Here is an 18,462-nt window from a genome sequence, read left to right as displayed (position 1 = left end):
AGCAGTAAAACTGTTGACAGCACACCTTGAAATGCAAACGAGGTCCATTAAGACTCTTTATACCATGAACTTTTGACCAAAGCAAGTAATACATAAGACTTTTCAGAAGCCAAGAAAAGATTCAGAAATCTGTAACGTCATCACAAATCATATGAAGTCCGATGGGCTTGCAGATCTGTGCTAGAGGCTAACTCTTGGGTTGATTAAGGATACACTTGTGTAAAATAGAAATGCATTAAAAAACAATCCTCAGATTGAATGAAGTGGTCAAAAGATGACAGAGGAAGACAACAAAGAAAGAGGGCTCAGAGAGACAATGAAAGCGTAAGAGGTTGAAAAAGGCGTGACACATCATCTGCTCGCTCCAGTTCACCAGGGTCACCATCTCCACTCACCCCACTCGCTGAGCTGGGAGCCTGCTACGTGATGGAGGCGTGCTCGCTTTTAATCCCATATTAGCAAGCAGGCAGTCACTCAGGCAGGCAGTCCAGAGATTAACGGCTGTCATCTGACCACCCTGGTGAGCCAGCGAGAGGGATTAAACTGAAATAAATGCACCACTTCCCAGTAAACAGCAGCATTACAGGAAAGGGGGGTCGGCTAGTTTCTGAGCAGAAAGAATGCTGTCAGACGAGTGCTGAGTGAAGATGCCTTTAATTACCGACACCCTGCTCACATTTGTAGACGCTGCAGATGGAGACAGAGGAAGATAAAAACATATGATTATACTGTGATGATATTCAAGAAGCAAATGGAAGATAATTGTGTTTCATGCAATCTATCTATCCATGGAGCCGTTTCCTCCATAGACAGATAGGTTTTATGTATGAGATGCAGAACTAACAGAAGAATCTGCTTTTTCTGGAGCAAAACATTGACCGTAAGCTTACACGCCTTAAAAAGAAACAGTAGCTGCACTTCACTTAGTACAACCTTTTGTCGTTGTTTAAAGGTTGGAACCTTTATCCCCTGTGGAGCCAAATCCATCGCTCTCCATACAATTTAGCACACAATCTCATTAGTCAGTCATTTCTCCATCTCCAATCATGCGTGGTTTCACGCAGCCCTGAACTCTGTCATGACATCAGGATTATTTAAAGGACCACTACTGCTATTTTTTTATTTAGTCATTTTTTATTTTGTTTCATCACATTATCGACTGATTGCCCCCCCCACCCCCCCACATCAAACACAAAATTGTTCACCATCATTTTTCATCTGTTCTTAAAAGAAATTTGAGCAGCATTTTAAGACCAGAAATAACAATATCTTCACATGCGGTTCGAACCTTCCCAGGGCTTGCATGAAGATGCAGATCGTTGTGCATCCGCATGAGATCCACATCAACATCGGACGATCGGAGCAACTGCACCGCATGCAGTTTGCGAAGCTAGAAAGTCCCAGCAGGGCTGGAGGTCAGTGTTGAGTGGTTGGTCACACAAGTGGTTATAGATTTGTGTCTGAAGTCAACCAAAGTAGCGTTTCATGTTAAACACCTTAAGCACCTTTGGATGTCGGCCACACGTGCTAAAGGGCACCTTGACCGCCTGGCTGAGACACACAAAGCGTCGATACGTGATGACATTTCTATATTTTTCGTAAGCCGTCGTGCAGGAGGTTGTCTCTGTTGTGTTTTGGTGTCTGACAATAAGTTGTTGTTGGAGAATTCTTGAAAGAAGAGGATTTGCTTGCAAGCTACAGTTAGCAGCACTCAGCAATAACCAGGACTCTCTACTGTTGTAAGCTAAACTAAAAAGTGTGGAAAGAAGTGCAGTTGGCAGCGGAGCCTGGGACAGTTTTATGGTTGATCAAACAAAAAGGGGCAGGATGTCCTGTCGAGATATTGCTGCTGTGCTGCGTTTTATAATCTAATTTCAACACTGCAGTGAAGTTTAACTTGCAGCAAACGTGACCCAAGAGGCCTTTTGTTTAATGTTTCTTTATTACCTTCATGCTTTATTGGAGATAATTTGAACGCAAATATGTAAAGACACAAATATGGCTTCATTACAGCTGCTGGATGTTGTTCTCTCTCTCTCCTGTTTCACTTTCACATTTAAAGAAATAAATCAATGAGGCTTTCGTGGTGTGCTTTCATGGCAGCCTGGACTTAAACAGGCTTTTGCCGTAACAATAAGGACGCGATCTGAGGGGAAACAAAGATTTGGGACACATGTTAAACTGTGGCATTATGATTTCTGTGTGCAGAATGAAAGTTATGAAAGAAGGATCAGAGACATTACTGTTCAGATGTGGTTGGCACGCTTCTGATTGTTGCCATGCAACTTTTGATAATGTTGCCGTGGTAACAGCCAATGCTGCAGAGCGTGAGACAGAAAGTCGATCTGTTACCATGGCACAGCTTTCTGGGAGAGAGTTGGGCTCTCCAGACTCGCTGTCACTCTGCCCATGCATGGAACAGGCTCTTTCTGACATGTACCGAGGGTGCTCGTCACAGCAACGCCAAGTGGTGTTTAATAGGCTAGAAATTCTTATCTTGACCTTCCTGTGGGGAAACTTACTATGAAGGTGGGCTATTTGGCAGCACAGCAAATCACATGGCAGAGAGGCAAACAAAAGTCGAGAGAGGAGAAACAATCTTTTGTGCAGAAAAGGCAGCAAAGTTCAACCGATGTCAGAATTTCATGCACAACACGAGGTAACATATGGAGCGTCGTGAGTCACACAAAACACCCATCCACCCACACACACACACACACACACACACACACACTCTCCCTCTCTTTAATAATGATTGCTAAAAATTAATAAAAATGAATCCAAGTTGAAACTTAGTTTAATAAAGGTTTAGCATGATAGCCATAGCAAACTTGTTATTTTCCGTTCATAAATCATCCAACTTCGATCCCCCTTGTGGTTCTCTGCCCCACAAGACCTCATTAGTGTCGTGTCTGGTGGGAGATTTAGCTGGCAGGCCAATCAGCATCTCCTTAACGAAGCATTATCCGGTCGGCTGAGCTCCCGTTCTGCTATTTGCTCATTAAACGCTTTAAGTCATGTATTTCTTTTCTCCTTAGAAACAGACGTCACTTCTTCACTTGAATTAAGGGATAAATGCGTTCTCAAACACATTGTTTCACTCTCAACCACACACACACACACACACACACACACATTCAATTCCACTTCACCAAACATACTCATAGTCTTTTTCAATCAAACTGTGAAGGGTAACATGGGTCACTTTTTGTATTTGATGATTTTACTGTAAAATATAAGTATATTTGTTTAAAATAATATTTACTTTATATGTCTCAGGTTGCTGTGTATCCATGGAAATTGAAACAAGTTATGTAATTATTCTGATCTTCTTACAATGACCAATCAACATACATTGCGGTACTGGTAAACTGAGCACTTTATAGGAAATAGTGCCTTACATGCTGCAGTTTTCAGGAACAGAAATGTCACTCTTTGCTGCTTAAAGTTTGAGCATCGAGCACAGATTGCTTCTCTTTATCTGCTCCATTCCCTCTTACATGATCAAAAACAATTTGCTGTGTGTCATCACTCATGTTGTTTTCATTCTCGGTTTCTATTCTCTCAATCTCTCTTAGCTCTCTTTCTGTCTCTGGGACAAACACATGCCCTGTGGAACATGTTTGTCCCAGCTCACTTCCTGACTGTGGGGTCCCGTCACCTGACTGCTCGCCTCCTTCACTCAGGCTTGCCTCATTTCTTCGTCATAGTGGAGGAAACAGTTATTGTAGCTGTAATGACTTTCCAGAGGGGTGAAATCCCGTCATGAAGTATACTTTCAGACTCCAACTGGACTTCCTGGCTGATATTTCATCTGCTCCTTGCATTTCTTTTTAATGTGCTGCTATTCTCTTTGGTTTCATTATATTTCTTCCTCGGACTCTCTCCTCCTCCTCTCTTCCTCCCTCTTCCATCCCTGCTTCCTTACCGATTCTCTCTATTCTTGCCACTGCTTTGCATTAACCTCAATTTCAAAGGCTGGTTTGCCAAACAGGGAAAGCAGGCACCTGCCTCGGGGACCCAAAAGTCACTCTGTGTTGGTGGCTTTTATCTGTGTGTATTTTCCAAAATCAAGTTGTGTTTAATCCCATCACCATAAACATGTCCTCCCCACCTGGAGGCTTCATAGCAGCAGGCCACAAACCAATGGGCGAAGTCATGTTGGTTTTACACTTGACCTCGACTGACAATTTGACTGACGAGAGGCTTTCACAGAGCGAATGTCGGCCACCACTAACTGTAATAATTTGGAGAATTTTTCAGTGCGTAACAGACAGACAATAGCAAAGCAGAGAGCAGAGATGTACAAGATGAGAGTTTGGAAGGGAAGAGTGGGAAACAATGAAAATGATGAGGCAAGTAAAAACAAGAAAAAGGAAGAAGCTAAAGGAAAGAGGAAAAGAGCGAATGACATGCAAAAGCAAAATTACAGGAGTGTGTGAGCAGAGAGATGAAGAGGTGAGTATGAGGACACACGGAGGAAGAGCAAGTCGTAAATGACAGAGAAGTCAAGGATGGAGAAAAATGGAAATGGAGACAATGGAAAAGAAAAGGGTGTCATGTAATCTGAGATGGAAACTTAACAGCTCGATGTGTTTTCTTTTAATTTAAAACCCTTTCCTCTCTATCCAAAATCCTGCATGAGAGGCACGTAGACATCAGACACACCTTTCTCTCTCCTCTCATTAATTATTAGTTGTCCTGTCTCATTGACCTAGTTTCACTTTCTTCTCTTCTGTCCCTCCCCCATTTACCCCCCCTTTGCACCTCTTTCTACGCCACGTTGAGAGTGCGCAGCAGGCGATTAAAGGTTTACGTCTTAATTAAACTCGTCAGCCAAAGCCACCCAGTTTCTGCCATGACCTGCTGAAGGGGTGGCAGCAGAGTGTCATGCCCTCCTGGAGATGAAGCCTCTGTGCTGTGACAGCGCAGACAGGTCAAGTCACTGGCATCCCTTCAGCATGTGATTGACAGGCTCTCCCATATTAAACAGTGGTTCTACAGGTTCTAAAGGTATCCTATGAGCTATAAAGTCTGATTAATACCAATGGACTTTAAGCCATGACGTTCATTCCAGAAACATGAAATAACCCTTAATGAAACCTTTTGTGTGCAGTACAACAGGTTAATTGAAGTGGCCAGTGGCTTCCTTGTGTCAAAGTTCATATGACACGATGTTGAGTGGTGATTGTTTTTTTGCATTCTTTATGCAAATTGTAAAGTAGCAGCTCTTTCCTGACAGTGTTACACATGACAGAGTTTTGATGAGTATGTGCTTTAAACATGACAAATAACGTCATTAACGCTAACATTAAATTAACCATGTTCATTAACAAAGCAGTAACAATTGATATTGGAAACAGACAGTTCCCCCAGCTCACAGCGTTTCCAGCTGCTATTGTTGTCTTTGCTCTTGCAAAAACAACTGGGGCACTTTTCTTTTTCTGCAGAGTAGCAAATATCAGCCATAGAAATGTGTTGGTTTATTAATTCAGTCTATAATGAAGACTTGAAGGCGAAATGGTGCCAGACTGATTGATCTGACTGAATCGCCAGTCAGCCTTCATTTTCTTCATAAACTAAAACTAAAAAAAATTCTTAGACATGAGCTGAGTGATAACTACACTATAGGTAGACAAAGGTTTTGAGACACATTTTGTTTGTTCTCAGCCCCTGACTTCCAGTGAAGGGAAATCTTAATGCTTCAGCATACCAAGACATTTTGGACAATGCTATGCTTCCAACTTTGTGGCAACAGTTTGTTGAAGGCCCTTTTCTATTCCAGCATGACTGTGCCCCAGTGCACAAAGCAAAGCTCCATAAAGACATGGTTGGATGAGTTTGGTGTGGAAGAATTTGACTGGCCCACACAGCGTCCTGACCTCAACCCCATCCAATGGGGTTGGATGGGGTTCCCACAGAACACAAAAAAGTACAAAAATTCCTACAGAAACACTTCATAATTTTAGAGACTGGAAGCTGTTAGAGCTGCAAAGCTGTCTGTGCATTTAAAATGAGGTGTCATTAAAATTCCTGTTGGTGTAAATGTCAGCTGTCCCGATACTTTGGTCCATATGGTGTATCTGTGTTCATCACTACAGCCGAGCCATTTTATGATTACAATTTTTACACATTGTTAACATAAAAATACTGAATAGGCAGACAACTGCCATCTCCCTGTTGTTGCAGTATTGAACCACACAGAGACGTCAGGTTCAACCTGGTATTGATGGGCAGTTAACGGATAATGTTGTCTAATGTTTTCTCCATCTGTGTTCCTGGAAGCCTTCCTCACTCTCTTACAAAAGCATTTCCATCACCCTGAATGCTGGATCTGATGGATGCTTTTATCCATCAAAAGCAGCACAAATGTGCCATAGGTGCATTCAACCCCAGGGAGGCGAACCTGTAAACCCAGTGATGTTAATGGCCTACTGACATAGTGAATTAATAAGTAGTATTAGTAGCACATGATAAATAAACTATAAACAGTACAGACAGTATGAACGAGGTGATTAGCCTGTGTAATAAGTAGTAACTGAACAGGCTCAAGCAGAAGCAAAATGTTTGTGTATGCCTGTAAACTGATACTGACATGTGAGATGACTTGTTTTGACTGAGGTAATTCTGCATTTGTAATGTTACATTGGTCACGATGTGTCATGAAAAGTCACTTTACACCCCAGGCAGTCAGTGTTTTTCTGATTGCTCCATCCATTCAGCACCAGTGCCGTTTGGCTTGGCTTCAGTTTTAGTTTCTTATCTCTGTGTTTTCATTTTCAGGCCAAATGTGTGGTCTGCCTTCTTCTGTTGACTTGGCTGTGCTCAGTTGTAGAAATTGCCATAGTTTAAAAACAAGATCAATAAATTAAGAATCCAGCTCATGTGTATTCCCCTTCTAATGGCTGAGTTCATGTGGCACAGTAGAATATTTCCTTATATTATGGTTCTGTGGTTGCTGTTACAATGGAAAGAGGAAAACATAAACTCTATTTGTATGGCCTGTATGGCCTACAAACATGTATGTTATTACAGAACTATATTGGCTGAGCAGTACGCTTGCTGCTTCATTCTTGAAACCATTTTGACTGGCACTAATAAGTTAGCTGTTACCTTCAGTAAGACAAACCAAGGCAAGATGACGTGAACTGAATTCAGCTTCACAGCAATAACGTCACATACATGTCACGGCGGACTCTTTTCGAGAGCGACGTCTCCATCAGATCAGATGTGATTTTCCAGAAAGGAGGAGAGTGAGAGCAAGCTGAACGATGTGAGTTAACAGATGGTTGTCATGGAAACAAGCCATCTTCAGAGCCTATGGAGACTCTGCATCCTGCTCCTGACAGACAAGGTCTCTGGGCCGACATACCACATGATGCTGACACACAGATGGGATGGGAGGCAGAGCACAATGTTGATGTTTGCTGATTGTCCTGCTGTCATTAGAACGCTTTGCTTTGTGCCTGCGGCCATCTTTGTAAAAGTGAAAAAAAAAACACGAGTATTTGACTAAAGACATCACTTATTATGGCTAAATAGTGGCATCATTAAGGTTTGCACATACAAAAAATGCCTGAGTAACAGTCAAGCAAGCGTGTGCCTGTTAAGTTGCTTGCTTAAAGTAGAATCCTCACCAATTGGGGATGGAAATAATTATTTTTCCTCTCTTGGAAGCCTGAAGAACGAGATGACTCTTCAGTCTGTCAGTGGCAGTTTGTTGGCCAAGTTCTCAGTAGTGACAGAAGTGACAGTTACTCCAAGACTGCGTAGTGCCCTGAAAAACATTTTGAATCACATACTTTAGGGTTTGAGATAGTTAAGACAAGAACATTTGTAATTCACATTTAGAAAACAAGGCGTGCAAACAAGGTAAGCGCATGGATTTTCAGGCTTAAATGATCGAGTTCTGATTTGAGATTTGAAAACTGTTGTCACATAGCTGTGTGTTCTTCGGATGTGGGGAAAAAGTGAAGTGAAGTGTGGTTACAGCACTAAGGCACCAAACATCACATCAAATTAAAGTTTGACAGGGACTTTATTTCTCGTGTTAGCCGACAGATTTGCTTTCAATTAGTCATTCAGTTTGAGTTTGCTTTGAGCACCCAGTACGTGTGGAAGTTCCCCCACCCCGGCAGATCGTGTCCACCATGACCAGTATATCTGCCTCGAACTGTAAGCTCTGTACTGTAAGTCATCCAGGCAGTTCCACTCCACTGTCACGTTAATAGAAGGTGAATCACAGCCTGGAACGTCACCTCCAGCTATAGATAGCTGAGGAAGATGCAGAGAGAGGCAGCTGCACACAGGAGCCCTTACAGTAGACAGAGGAAGACTCCTCGCATGCTTTCTTAAGTCCAACCAGAGCTCACAGGCCACTTCTGCAGTCTGAATAAGCTAATTCAGATGATACATTTTTTTTTTAGTAAACTTTCCTCCAAATGTTAACAAGGATTATGCTGTCCTATCCTACCCTATCGTGGAAGGATGTTGCCGTATAAGGACAGCTGCGTCGCTATGCTTTAATTACGTTCTGAACAGCATTCTGTCATTGCATTACAGAACTGGAGTTACGTTGGAGTGACCTCTTTTTCGCTGCTGCTGAGCAGTCTTAGTGTTTGTGTCCTTTACGACGACTCACAAGGTTTTCAGTGCAGAAGGCTTTGCTAAACATGAGAACATTCCTGAGCCCTTCATAAACTTCCTCAATGTTGTGTTCAGTTCATCTCAAATAAAACATATGCAAAGCCAGAGCTGGGCAGGGCAGGCCTACTTTCCTCCCACCAATTCATCTGTACGGCCGCAAGTCATTCCTTCAATCGACTCCTCCTGAAGCTGCCTGTGCTTAAGCATCGGCTCATTCATCCAGACTCCACCAGATTGCTACAGTCTATGGTAAACACTTCAGTCCAGCTTATTGCTTTCCTACCCCAACAATTCCTCCGGTACCCATTCCTCTCTGGATTATTTCTTCCATTATTCTCTTGCTAGTCGCTTCAATGAATGGCCACCTTGCCCTCACCTGATACACAGACCTTCCGCCTCCCTTCACAGGACTCTGTCTTCATCTGCCTGGACTCTGAATTTTTGGGCTGTCAGCTTAGACTTTCCTCTTAAACACTGGTTTGAAACTTTACTCTCATGTCCTGAGTGTGCTGCCGTTGGGTCTGCTTCTTAGCCAAGGAGAGAAAAATGGGAGAGTAGAAGTTAAGAAGTACAGACAGAGTTGAGGAGAGATGGGAATAGTTAGGAAGGAAGGGGTGGAGTTAGGAAGCCAGGAGGAAGGGGACAGGAGGGAAAGGAAAGGAGGGAGGAAGGTGGGAAATAGGGAGGCTTTATCTAAATCACTCGGGTGTGGTTGGACAGAAGTGTTGAAAGAAGGGAGGGAGTGTTACTGTAAGGAAGTCGGTTTAATAGGGATGTAAAGTAAGGAAGAGGTGCATGCGTTCTTAGACTAACAGTCATGATGAGACTAGTATGAAGAAAACAAAAGTGAGGCTCATAATGTTTTCCCACTCTTCTGTCAAGGTTGTAGAACAGGTCTGTTATGGAGGAAAGACTGGGGAAGGGGGCACGGCTTCAGTGGAAAGAGACAGAGCCAAACAACAACAACAACAAAATCATCAAGTTGTTTCTGTCCATATTCAAAATAGAGTCCAGAAGACTTTATTTTATCAAAACCAGTGAAACTGACAGCGGAGGCCAGAGCTCATCTCTACCAGTCAGATAGCATGGCATCAGATATGCAGAGGTGCCCAGGATGTCAGTGATTTTCATATACTGTATTCCCTCAAATAGTAGTTTTCACAGTGTTTACTTCCACTGCAGAGGGAACCAGGCCTTTAATTAAAGCAGGCTTCTATAAGAGAGAGAGAGATTTATTTCTAATTCCTTCTGTCTGTTTGCATTTCTGGTATATTTATTTGGTGTTACTATCCATCCATTTTCTATACCGCTTATCCGTCAGGGTCGCGGGGGAGCTGGAGCCAATCCCAGCTGACTACGGGCGAGAGGCGGGTACACCCTGGACTGGTCGCCAGTCAATCGCAGGGCCAACACACAAAGACAAACAACCACACACCCTCACAGTCACACCTAGGGGCAATTTAGAGTAGCCAATTAACCTAATGTGCATGTTTTTGGTATTGTGGGAAGGGAAGGGTCCAGACCGGGATTCGAACCTGGAACCCTCTTGCTATGAGGCGACAGTGCTAACCACTGCACCACTGTGCCGCCCTGGTGTTACTATGTTACGGCAATTTCTTGGCTGCCTGTAGTGAGTTAAAAAAGAAAAAAAACAACGACACTGGAAGGGTAGCATGCACCAAAATGTTTAATCTCTCTATAGAGAGGAGGCAACACACAGAACCACATGGCAGTAAGCAGCTCAGAGGTGTGTCCCGCTGACTGAAGACCTCATCCCATTTATATACTCTGATATGTGTCTGGTCCTTTGTTTGGAGCTTCACAAACATTCCTCTACAGGTTGACGAAAACAGTCGGCTACAATAAAAAGGCAGTGACCCATTTCAGGTACTTAGGACTGGGTGTAATCTCCTGTGGGATCAAGATGTCACCCTGGCCTCTGCTTTACCCAGGAAGTTATTTATGATGGGGCTATAGCAGTAGGTTCACCAGGTCATTGTTTGGTCACTATAGCAGTACACAACTAAGACTACAGACTAATTACATCAAGTATAAAGTAAATCTATAACATTATCTCATTGTTACTGCAAAGCATACAAGATTTCCACCACAACTATTTGGTCTTTCAGTAAAAAGGGGCTGCTGGGCCCTGACCATAAATTTGTGTCCCGGCACCCCAACCTGTCACTCCCCACAGAGTGTCACTGTGAGCCGCATGCTTGCCATGCTCTCTGCATGGTGCCAGAGACAAACCCAGCGGAGAATGCTGTCATGTCTCAGATTCAAGTCCAGCTATGTATTTTTTTTTTCCATCCACACAGTCCTCTGAGCAATGATAGAAATCTGCCCTCATTGCTGCAGTCATGGAAAGTGCTCTGAGGACATACAGACACCCACGCACACTGGGAAATTAGCTCATGACAATGGAAGACCTTGATGTGAGATTGTTAACAACTTTTTTTTTTTTTTAAATGTTTTAAAAGAAAAGTGAAGGTCTTAATTTACCCGGCAATGCATCCCAACCCTCACAACCCTCGCTGTGGGTCGCGACTGAAAGAATACAATCAGCCGAAATGAGTTTCCCCTGCAGGGTGGCTGAGCTCAGCCCTTAGAGACAGGGTGAGGAGCTCGGACATCTGGGAGGGGCTCAGAGTAGAGCCGCTGCTCCTCCCCACTGAGAGGAGCCAGTTGAGGTGGTTCAGGTATCTGGTCAGGGTGCCTCCCGGACGTCTCCTTAGGAGGAGTTTTGGTCCATCCAAGAGGAGACCCCGGGGCAAACCCAGGACGTGATGGAGAGACTACATCTCTCGTCTGGCCTGGGTAAGCCTCAGTATCCCCCCGGACAAGCTGGTGGAAGTGGCCGCCTCCGTGACCTAGACCCAGATAAGCAGACTAGGATGAAGATGAAGTCTTAAAAATTTCATTTTTCCCAGCACCTGTTCTTTTACTTTAAGAATTTCTGATATCTAGACATGAAATAAAGGGGATCACTCAGGGGGATAGCTCAGAGATGTTGAGGGGACGTATTCCATCCGAGATGTTGCTGCTATCAGAGCTTTTTCAAAGCATCTCACAAAATTGTTTTGACAAACTTGGATGGATAATCATGCTAAATAATACTTTCTTGTTGTTGGGAACGTTACCTGTGCCCATGAGTTCAAGGTTAAATGATGAAAAGGTAGAACCAATGATGAAATCAGTAAGAACCTTGTGAGATATTTAGACAGGAATGTAACTGTTTAATTTTGTCTGCATTTCTGCTCCACAGGTGATGCTATTCGTGGGTAGTTTGCTGGTCCTTCTTACACAGCCAGGATTACAAAATACCAATAGGAATGGGGTGCCCTGGTAGCAAGTGTGGCCCATAAACTGGATCTCAGCAGTGGCTTTGATTCAGCTTGATCCTAACCTGCAACTCAAAGTTAGGACCCATTACTTGGTCATATCTTCTTTCCATTGGGCGACTGACCCTTAATGTGGACGTCCCATCTTAGTTGAGCATTTATTTAGGTGCACCTTAACCGTAAAATGATGACGAGGCTTTTATCATGACCTTATCATGTTTAAAAGTCAAAGAGCTGGTTGTCTTCTACTGAGCATGCAGTTTAGGCCCCGTCCTGGGCGTCACATGACTTTCCCTACACTGCCCACCTCCCACTGGAATGTTAATCCTGTCCCAACGAGAGTTAAGTCTGCAAATGCTAATGTTTGTAGTGCTAATTGGGAACTAATTGGAATGTATGAAATATGAAATGTCTATCACAGCTTGCCTGCTGTGAAAGATTTTCAACAGTTTATGAGCAACTTAGCGAGTCACCTATTGTTTCTTGTCAGTTAAATGCATTTTACTGTATATTTGTGTTTTTTTTGCCTAATTTAATTTCTGTTGGAAAAATGTACAAATCTACGTTAAGCTTTTTCAAAGCATCAAGGACATCTCATCATCACCATTTCACTGCTGTTGTAGCAAAATTATAGCCCAAACCTTCTGAACACAAGCAACGTGATCCCCACTGTGGGCATGTGATTGATAAGGCAGAGGTGAGAGAGATTTTCTCATAGCGAGGCTTACAGTCTTTGGTTCACTATCCCATGTGTTTCTTCACGCATACAAGTTAAGACGTCTCTGGACAACAAAGCATAAAGACAAAGTCAGCGACAGCCTCCCCCCAGCCGGACAATGCACCCTATCACATTTCAAGAACAACTCAGGAATGTCTCAAGGACCACAACAATGGCCCAGCAGACTCCTCAGATCCCAGTCTGATCAAGGATCTGTGGAATAAGCCAAATCCACCCCCAGTGCACAAGACCCAAAGGATCCAACATTCTGATGCCAGTGACCACAACATCCCCCCAGAGGTCCTGTTTCCTTTCCCCCAACAGGTCAGAGCTGTCTTGCGGGACTTACAAAATATTAAGGAGGTAGAGTGTAGTGGTAGAGGTAAAGTGTTATATGTACTGTAAACAGAAAATTCACTATTGATCTGTCAGGTAAAGACATGCACAGTCTGTTGAGTGTGAGTGGTTGATTGGTGCAGTACTGTTAATGCAGCATCAGTAGGGGCCAGCGGGGTAATATGAGCCTGTAAGGCTGAGTGGTTGTCTAGAAGCTTTGTTTCTAGGCAACCACAAACAAAATTGGTCATGTGAACCCATATTTTTTGAAGATTCATCCATTTTTCTCCCTGTAATGGAGACAAGCCTATCGAATAAGTGGTAAACACATTTAAGTTCTTTTGCATCCAGTACAAAGAAATACAAATACAAAGAAATTAATAGTTGAGCATTTATTTAGGTGCAGCTTAACTTATTATTAAATCTCAATGTAAACTGTAAAATGATGACAAAGCTTTTAACTTTTTGTTGGACAACCAGGAGCAGAAGTTTTTATTCCCCAGCAGCTCTGACAAGTGGGATGTTGAGTAGCTCAGCTCTGTGAGGATTGCAACTTATTTTTCTTTTCCTTAATTTTAAATTGGATTTTGTTCTGACAATTTTAAATATGCCCTGTTGAAGAAAACTGGCCTTTGAAGCTGTAATTTATCTTGGAATAAAACCTCCAAGAATTTATTTGGCACTGAATTTGTGCTGGCTTTCATATAATATTATATTAGGTCAAAATGTTCTGTTTAACTTCAGCATAAACAAAGGCACAACCATGTGGCTCCAATTACCACTTACAAGGGGCAAGTTGATCCAAGAGATCACTTTTTTTTTTTTTTTTGCAAGGTCATATTTTGAAAACTGTTCATTTTAGATCTAAAGTGATTTTTCCCACAGTTGCACCACATCTGGAAATATCCGTACATATTTTAGTTGGAAACATTTAGTGTCATTCCCTCACTTTAAAGATCCCTCAAACAAAAACTGACTTGACTCTGCCCACACCAGCGTGCTCTGACACACTTAAACAGTCGTACATGTTGTGTTTTCCATGTGATTTGACCCTATTTTAGCAATCAGCAGCTGAGAAGCCGTCCGGCAGCTTATCTGACTACTACCTGTAATGTAGGCTAAATGTTATCAGTGTGACTGTGAGATAAGCATGAAGTGGCCTGCAGAGAGGTGAAGACGGACTTATGCAGAACAGTGCATCAATCATCCATCAGAGATGGGCAGCATTTCAGTTAAATTCATTTAATATACATATTTATTATTTTTGAGTATTTTGTAATTTGTATTTTTCCTGCTAGAAAAAAATAAGATGTAAATTGTAACAAATCACAGTCTTTGGGTAACCACAGGTGAGCCATGTGACACAGCCTGTCAGGTTCAGCGACACGCTTGATGTGAACTCCTGTATTTAATTTGTGTTCCAAACACCAAAGAAGCTGCTTTGGTTTGTTTGGGCAAATGTCGCCCTCAGCTTACCAAAAGACAGTGAACGGGATAAAAGAGCAATTAGCAAACACATGTGCTCTAACTGGCAAATATACTCAACAGCTTGGTTTAGATCGGAAAGCTGAAATTAAAGAAGCTTCATATGTAAATATAAAAACTTATATATGTATCTATGATGTGGAAAATTAGCATTTCAGTGAAGGCGGGTGAAGCTCAGATCCATAATGAGGCTTCTTAATGCCTGAATTGTGATGATATCAGGTTATTTAGAATTTGTTTTTGTATTTTCAAATTACTTGTATTTTAATTAAATATATGTTCTCATACCATTATTTTCTATTTTACTATGACGCATTTCATATGCACGTATTAGTTGTAATTTGCAAAAATAAACTTTCTGACGTTTCTGCGGCCATCAGCCACAGCATCAGATCCACCTGCCAAACAGCTCGAAGACATGGACACTCGAGCTGTGAAGGTGTTCTGTATGACACCAGTGCATCAGCAGCAGATCCTTTAAGTCCTGTAAGTCACAAGGTGGGGCCCCTGTGGATCAAACTTGTTCCAGCACATCCTCAAACAGATGCTCGTTTGGATTGAGCTCTGGGGAATTTGGAGGCCAATTCATTGCAAAACTTTTTGCAGAGCACTTTAGCAAGAAGCTTCCTTGAAATTTCTTTCACAAAAAGGTCCAAGTTACAAAAGTCCTTACAGTAAACACTCAACTGAGAATTTATTTATTTATTTTTTGTCATAACTATGAACAGTGGCACTTTTATTAGGTCCCGATTTAAGACATTTTGTATTAATCATCATTTTTTTTTTGTTTTGTGTTTTCTTACAATAGAAAGTTTTAGTGATTTTGACAAGCTCGGATACTTTATGTATCAGCTTTATCAAATAAATCTGCAACATACCATAGCCTTCTCAAGGTTTTTTTTCTCTCTTCTCTTTTTTCCATGCACCGTTGGCGAACATGCTGTGGGTGCTGTTCGTGTTTCACATCTGCTCACAACACAATCATAAACACAAATTCTTCAAGAGACAACAAACACGGTGACCTCGACCTCAAAGAAGATCAGCAGCAGCAGCACACACGTCCACAAAGCCACTAAGTTAAATCCACTTTCTCTATGGCCGCACCACAGGTTCACACAGGAGACAGACAGGCGACAATAAACCAAATTAGAGAACAAAAGCAGGGAGCTGAAATTAAAAACAAGAAGTCAGATGGGGAAATAAAACCAATCTGCTGATCAGAAGCAGGAGAGAGTCTTGTTGTTTTCATTATATGATGAACAGGAGATGGAAAATCTGAATGTTTTTGAGGATGTCAAGTTGACAAAGAGGACAAACAGAGTAGAGACAGAGTGTCTATGCAGAGACTGCACCATGAGTGCAGAGACAAACTTGCATATTTGAACACATACATATTACATAATATACTGACCTTTCATGCAACATCATGACTTGTATTAACAAGCACGAAGGGCCTGAAGCTTTGTGGTTTATTTATTGTGGCGGGTTAAGTCACTGAACCTTAAAAGGTCAAATGGTCGATTAAAACTTCTGCCATACTCTCAGTTACAATGCGCCAGCAGCGTCTTTTTGTGACAGTGTGCTTTTCTGTGTTATATGCTTCTTCATAGCTCGAGACAGGCCAGACAACATGTATTGAGGGAAAAAGAAGAGCAGTGTAGGACTACGGGCAGACGGAGCCACATGAACATCTTAGAAGGAAGCGCAACCCCCCCTTGAGGCTTATCGCCTGCTCAGACATCAGTGAGACATTTTATCACATAAGTTTTTAGAGTGACTGCGTCATCATGGTCTGCACCCAAATGGAAGTGTGTCTTGGCTATGCACAACTTCAAAGTTTGAACTGGTATTAGAGCACCTCAATCAGGTGAACACAGGTATGGACTCTTGAATTGCACCTGAATTTGAAAAGAACATTCCTAAAATCAAATTTTTAGGAAAAACACGGCTGATTTCTGACCGACTTCCTCTGCCTGTAGAGTCAAGGAACCAACCATCTCGAGTTTACAGTCCTGAACAAGCCCAGAGGGGGATGCTTCCAGCAGGCTGGCTAGCAGCTATGCAGGCACTAACAGGTGTGCTATTTCACAAAAGAACAATTTAAGCAGAATAAATGCCTGAACAAACACTGAGCACTGAGCACTGTCCTGGACAAATGAGATGAATGAGTCAGTAATATTTGAAATAGCAAAGAAAGTGAAACAACCAGTTCTACAAGAAACTTAGTCTCAACTAGGTGGGCTGAATATAGTGACAGTTGTCTGGAGAGCAGTTGGGTCAGTGGATTGTCCTGATTAAACAGTATGATGACACAGAGTAGTTCTTTCATCTGGAACTTCAGTGAGTTGTTCATGTTAGATTATTGCAGTTCAATTACTAGTAAAGTAGAAGTGGTCCAAAACCTGCAACTGACTCCGAGCTGTTTTCTGGTACAAAATTGACTTGGCATTGTTCGAGCTTGGTCAAACCACACTAAAGCTAAAAATCACTTAAATAAATCCTTAATGAACCAGTATCATACAGTTCTGGCCTCCACGTCGCCCATTAATTCCTGATAATGAATACGTTGTTGGTCATTATCCCTGGCTTGACTTTAAGATTTGCCAAGTCCCTGTCCAGGGACAACTTATTAAAATATGGCAAGAATTCGATGGCAGTTTCAAAAGCACAGGAAGCAGCATGTCACCAGAGTCACCGCCAACGGCTGCTCACTATTCTCTTCGCTGTAGCTACCGTGAGTGTTAGCTCAGTAGGCCATGGAGCTGTGGGTCCTATAGTTGACTGAGTCTACATGGACCATGACTTCACAACGTGGGGTGTTGGGGGGCAGGGGACTCGAGACTGAGGTGATTCATAATGAATCTACTTTGTGTCATAAAATGTGTAATACAAGCTTGTCTTTAGTTTGGTTAAAGAGAGAAACTCGAATTCAGGTGTAGGTGTACAATTGTATTTTTCTCTCTCTCGAAAGGAAAATCTGGGTGAGAATATTTAGTTACTTGAAATTTTGTGAGTTTGTTTCATTACCAGACTGGTGGTATCTGGTTGAAAATATTAAACTATGTAACATATAATATATATAAGCAACACAAAACAAGCTATCGCTGGTTGTCTGGAGAATAGCTCTCACTAAGTTTGATATATGTTGTATTAGCTGTTGACTAGCATGCAAACTTAAGCCATCTCAATTCCACTGCAGTGAAGAAATGCAAATCTTTGAGGCAGTCACATTTTTAACCTCAAAAATCAGCACTGAAACCAGGAGGCTGCACTGAGGATGATTTACATACATAGCATTTAGCTGCATTTTAATTAAATTTAACAACCAAAGTGAGCTCACATTTTGAACGTATTGACCTGTCAGCCATGACTGCAGAACACCAAATGTAAATAAGCAATAACCCAGCGGAAAGCGTACTCGCCTGGCACCAGCAGCTCCGTCTTCTTTAGGGAATGAGTGGTTGGGAATTTGAAAATGCCAGCTATGCTAAGTGATCATGAATTAACATAACATAAATACTGATGAGAGCACTGTTTGTCCAGGAGCTTAACAATATTTTGGTACTGTGTGATCCTGAACTGATGTCATACCAATTTACCTGTTCTCAGTACCTGTGGTGAGGGCAGCTGTCCAGGACATGAGAGTAAGTCAGTGTAATGTCCTCTGATTTGATGAAAACAGGGCTGTCTGTCATGAAGAGGTAAGCTAAAATTAAGGGGGAACATGGTATTATTTCATAATCACACGCAAAGTACATATGCACACACAGAAGAAGACATTTCCACAAGATTCCTCTCTTGGCGTGTCTCCACCTGGAGGCTCTGCGGCCCAACATCAGCCTCCAGTGTTTCATCAATGAGGTCTCATATTGGAGCCACCAGCACAGACTCCAGATGCATCAGACTCTGCAGCTAAAGCTGTGTGCAAGCACA

At 42.3% G+C, this 18,462-nt stretch overlaps 1 long non-coding RNA gene across 1 annotated transcript; it reads right to left on the bottom strand.

Annotated features, from left to right (window-relative positions):
• Positions 1-5,845: 5,845 nt before the first annotated feature.
• Positions 5,846-16,756, bottom strand: LOC124056997. The gene is made up of 3 exons (XR_006843042.1): positions 15,408-16,756; positions 7,638-7,777; positions 5,846-7,476 (listed from the first exon to the last, which is right to left on the bottom strand). It is a non-coding gene; the product is annotated as an uncharacterized LOC124056997 (long non-coding RNA).
• Positions 16,757-18,462: the final 1,706 nt, after the last annotated feature.

The sequence above is a fragment of the Scatophagus argus genome, chromosome 3 (genome assembly GCF_020382885.2).
Source record: "Scatophagus argus isolate fScaArg1 chromosome 3, fScaArg1.pri, whole genome shotgun sequence".
Taxonomy (NCBI): domain Eukaryota; kingdom Metazoa; phylum Chordata; class Actinopteri; family Scatophagidae; genus Scatophagus; species Scatophagus argus.
Note: the sequence above shows the minus strand (reverse complement) of the source record. Positions and strands in the feature narration are given on the sequence as shown.